Source organism: Octodon degus, unplaced genomic scaffold (genome assembly GCF_000260255.1).
Source record: "Octodon degus isolate 3935 unplaced genomic scaffold, OctDeg1.0 scaffold00048, whole genome shotgun sequence".
Classification (NCBI taxonomy): Eukaryota; Metazoa; Chordata; class Mammalia; order Rodentia; family Octodontidae; genus Octodon; species Octodon degus.
This window is the reverse complement of record NW_004524624.1, coordinates 9,449,148-9,454,294: the sequence shown is the minus strand read 5'-3', so window position 1 is coordinate 9,454,294 and position 5,147 is coordinate 9,449,148. Positions and strand designations below refer to the sequence as shown.

The window sequence follows — 5,147 nt, the reverse complement described above, 5'->3', positions numbered from 1 at the left end:
GCGCACCCGCCCCATCCCCCTCTCATTGTCTCGACTCGTAACGCCTCGCCGAGCGAAAAGATAACGGAACCCCCGGGAAAAGGGGGTGGGGAGAGCAGAGGCTCGCTCGCTCACTCACCTCCCGTGGTCGTCGCCGCCGGTAGTCTGACCCGAGGAAGGCGCCGTCGCCTTAAAGGGACCTTGCACCCGGCGCCGGGAGAAGGGGGTGGGAGAAGGGGAGGGGACGGGGGTTTGGGGGGAGACGAAGAAGAGGTAACCGTCTGAAAGCTCGTCTCCCCGAGGGTGAAAGGAAACCTCCCTCGGGTTCGAGTGATTTGGGATGGATTTTTTTTCCCGAGGGGGGCGGGGGGGCCCCGAGGGAGGGGGGTGGGGGGGGCCAAGGAATGCGGCTCCGTGTACGGGAGCTGGCGCGGGGGAGAGAAACGCCGACTCCCCCCACCGACCCTCTCGCCCCGCGGAGGGATATGGCTCGTCACTTCCGCCCTCCCCCTCTCTTGGCCTTTCAATTGGCTGGAGCACGTTACACGTCATGGGCTCATCCTAGTCCCTGCCCGGGCTTCTTTTCTAGTCAAGTTTGTTTGGGCCTGCAAATAAATACATAAATAAATAAATAAATCCTTAATGGAAAAAAATAATAATTAGCTTCAGAAGAAATATGTAAAATTTGGTGAGGAAAGTGGGATTTCCAAAAAAAATGGTCCCCAATGTACTTGACTTTCCAGGGGAATTTGAGAGTCTCCCTACTTTCCACTTAAGGCTTACACCCAAACAAGAGAACTTAATGTCACAGGCCTGATGATGAGGCCCAGTAAAATCAATTGTAGTGGAACAAAGCAACGAAGCAAGCGTCCACTCTTCTTTGAGGATCACTTGATCATGTTGCCTTATGGCATTGGTCTTAAGTGAAATATTTGGTAAAACCGTATTTACCTTCACACCCTTTGTTGATTCTGGAAAGACTTTGCACGTTATTGTTTTTGCTCCTCCTCCTCTTCTTCTCCTTTTCCTTCTCCTTTTCCTTCTCCTCCTCCTCTTCTTCCTCCTTCTTCTTCTTCTCCTGCTCCTCCTCCTCGTCCTTTATTTTTTTTTAGGTGTTTTTGAGACAGGGCCTCCATATGCAGTTCAGGCTGGCCTTGAGCTCACTTTGTAGCCCAGACTGGTCTCGAACAGCCAACAATCCTCCTGCCTCAGCCTCCCCAGTGCTAGGATTATTGGCATGTGCCATCACACCTGGCTCACGTGATTACTTTTCAAGATGCTTCTTGGGAATAGGGATGTACAGTAGTTAGTTTAGGTAGAGTTCATAGATAGGAAACCTCTGGGTTCATTCTCTACCACCAAAAATTAAAATTAAACTAAAAGGATTTTGTAATGAGGACTGCTTTGACACCATCCTGAATACTACATGCCTGTGTTGTTCAATCAAAAGATGGATTACCCAAAAGAAATTGATTAGCTAATTGTAGACTGTCGAACAGTATCCCTCCACACAAAAACTAACTTCCAGGTAGCTAAGAAATTTTGCTCTTTATTGTCTCCTGAGATAATAAATTGTTAATATTCTTAGTGAGATATTTGCTGAGTGGGATAAATCAAATTCTAAATAAGCTACCATATATGGTGCAAGAATGGGGAGATCAGTGCCACGTTATTCTCTTTACCCCACCGGTCTACGACAGTAGGCATTCCAAACTGTACTCACATCTATCACCACCCATTTTCTCTCTCTCTCTTTTTTTATTTTATAAAATACCATTTTAATTCTTATCCTTAAAACTATGAATACTATGCATGATTTAGAAATGAGACTATACCCAACAATGGCCCAAGAATCATCCGTTCATTCCTTTTCTTTCATCTGGTCACTCAAAAAGATAATGTTGTCTACTATGATTGTTGTTGCTTGTCGCCTCACATTGTTTTGATCCATGTATTCATCATAATCTACTGTTCCTTCCACGAAAATTTAAGACCCCTATCACCACCCATTTTCATTCTTTTTTATTCTAAAACCATAAGAGTACTTCCCAGTAGTCATTCTTCTTTTTTTTCAGTCGTTCTTAAAGATATCTTCATTATTTTAATTGAAAGAATCACTTCTCTTTCTGAAATACTTCTGAAGGATTTTTTTTTTTTTTTAAATACTTCTGAAGCCTTTCTAGGCCAGACCTGGGAAAGCCCATAGTAGGATTATGGAATCATCAAAAGACAATGTTTTAGTGAAACTTTAGTCTTATATTGTCCTGACAGTGATCATTATAATTTATTATATTTTTATATATAGTTATACATCTTAAATCTGTTATTTACCCCAGAAAGATCCCACAGGTTTTCCCATGCTGTAATATGCAGATTTAGACACGTCATGCTGAAAATACATCATGCATTCATTCATTCCACATTAATTATTTGGGTTTTTTTTTTCCAACATTTATTATTTGTATACCAGGTATTGTTCTAGGTGCTGGAAATACAACGATAAAGAAATAATAATCCCTGAACTCAAAAAGGGAAACAAGATATATAGAAATATATTGTTTCACTGTTATTAAATGACAAACAGCTCCAAAATTCATTGTCTGTAAACAATTTCATTATCTCTCATGATTCAAGGAGGTGATAAGGCTAAGTTAAAGGGTTCTCATTTGGAGTCTTTTATGCAGTGGATGGTGCTGAAGTTACTTCCAAAGCTTCCTTATGTATGTGTCTAATAGATGTTAACTGTTGACATGGGCCACAGCATTGGAGCTGTTGGCCAGAATATTTACAAATGGCTTATCCATATGGTCTGTGCTTCCCCATATCAGTGGCTGAGTTCCCCAAGAAGACCAGCAGAGATTTATGTCTTTTTGTAACCTAGCTTCAGAGGTCACGTAACATCATTTCCAACACAATTACAGGCCTGCTTTGTTCAGGGAGGTAGGGAATGTCGACCACACACAGAGAGAAACTAATGGACATATCACTTTGGAAGAAAAGCATGCAGAATGGGAACTCCCATCTACAACCTGGAAAATGCATTCTGCCACATTATGTAGGTAAATATATATGTGATGTAATGGTAGGTGTTATGGAGAGGGTAAGGGTAGGATAGAGGAATTGGGAGCCTAGCACAGAGGAAGAGAGGAAGTTGCTATTTTATTTGGACAGGTTGGATACAACCTCATCATTAAAGTGACATTTTGACAAAAACTGGAAGTAAAAATTAAACCATTGGAAGATTTGCACCAAAGAGTACTGACCTAACTTTTTTCAAGATCGTTGACTTCTTTCCAAGAATAACATGCAGGCAAGGGCAGATGCAGAGACCCCTCAGGACACCATTTTAATAATCCAGAGAAGATGACCACAGCCTGACCCAGTGAGGGGATGGTGAAGCTGCTACTTTTGTTTTGTTTTGCTTTTTTTGTGGGGGGTGGCAGAGGAGGAGGGTTAAGACAGAGCCTCAGTGTGTAGTTTAAGCTGGCCTTGAACACATTATGTAGCACATGCTGGCCTTGAACCTGTAGAGCTCCTCCCACCTCAGCCTCCCAAGTACTACCTCTGTACACTATTTTCTTCTCATTTAGTTTGTGTCCTGGGAGACACTTTTGACCCATAATGGCTAAAAAATATGTGCATGAGAGAGAGGTACTATACCTGCCACAAAAAATAAAGGATAAAAAAATATGCTGAATCTTTAAAAAATGGGGCTTTACAGGGTCTAAGGGAAGCTTTGATGAAATGAGTAAAGATCAGCAGGCAGTTAGGGAATGGCGTGGAACACTGTGATGCTGTGGTCTGACTGATACCACAGAGAGAACTGCTGAACAGCTGCATGGTGCAGAGCTGGAAGAAATGGTGTACAAAGGCGTTTTGGAGGAGGTATAAAATTTTGAAGTAAAATTTGCCACCTTACAGCACTACAGCAGTATTTCAAAAAAAGAACTACAGAGTTTATGTTCCTACCACCAGAAATGCATTCTCTGAGCTAGTGCAAAAGTCATATTAATGTAAGACATATTGGGATATTTAGCTGTCATCGGCCAGCACACAGATTTCTAAAGTAATAAAATTGATGACTATGGTCTGTCCGTTGAATCATCTTAATAATGATGAGAAACCAAACCAGTAGAACAAATAACGTGATTAAAATTCTTAGAAATCAATTAACACGTGCCTCTGTAACATACAGCAAAGAGATTTGAAAGTCAATGCAGTTTAATCTATTGAAGAAACTGGACCCTAGTAGTGCTACCCTTAAAAAACCTACTCTGGTCTTCAGTAGCCAGCATAGAAGCAATGAATCCTTTCCACCGGGGTTTTTAAGAAAGAAAGTTAAAAGTCAATGGCATTCCCAATTTGGGCTTTTCACAAGTAGCAGAAGAGGATGATTTTTTCAGCAGTTTATGGAAACACTTATTTGCTTCCTTAACTTATGGTTTCTGCTACAAGTTGAAAATTGGAACCACTCATAGCTTGGAGCATGCCAACGCAGAGAGACAAATGATTTCAACATGTCTGTGAAGGCAAAGTGAATTGTGGATGCCTTCTGTGGTTCCAGACAGAAACACTTATTCTCCAGTTTGGGGTCAAGTTGACAGCATGAGCTGGCGTGGGAACTGTGGCTAAGGATGATGAGGATCAGATCACAAGGCCACTCCAGGAAAACAGGAACTTCAAGAGGACAATGTCAGATTTTAAAAAGCAGATGCTCCAACTCACCTCCCTCTGGGACACACTCAGGGTAGTAGAAGCTCAGAATCAAAGAGAGCTCATTCTGGAAAATATAAGAGAAAAGACAGTGGAGAAATTTTCACCATCAGAGCAACTCCCAGATTGAAAAGATTGATGGCATGGAGTCTCAGAGTGAAGTCACTGTGTGTGCGTGGACAGAAAGAGAATAATGGGGGGCTAATGTGACAGGGGAATTGTCATGAAATAAAGGGTAAGCGAAGATCTGTGTCCGACCAGTGTCAAATAAAGAACAAGGAACTTAGAAGCTGGCTAGATTTTACTTTGAAATATTATTTCTACCTCCTTATACATTAGTAGAAAAGCTGGGGTCCAAGGGAAAAGTTTCACATTAACTCTCAATAAGAAGCAATTGAATGTCTTTTTTTTTTTTTTTTTAGAAAAGGTCTCACTATGTAATCCAGTCTGGCCAG

General features: G+C 41.6%; 1 protein-coding gene across 9 annotated transcripts in view; it reads right to left on the bottom strand.

Annotated features, from left to right (window-relative positions):
- Positions 1-431, bottom strand: part of Pogz (pogo transposable element derived with ZNF domain) — a 66,724-nt gene extending 66,293 nt beyond the window's left edge. For 6 of the 9 annotated variants that reach the window (XM_023716449.1, XM_023716451.1, XM_023716450.1 and 3 more), the window contains exon 1: positions 119-305. The gene's annotated coding sequence lies outside the window, so the exon portion shown is untranslated. Of the gene's footprint in view, positions 1-118 lie in introns of all 9 variants that reach the window. The other 3 variants (XM_004632357.1, XM_004632358.2, XM_004632360.2) reach the window with 1 other exon arrangement.
- Positions 432-5,147: the final 4,716 nt, after the last annotated feature.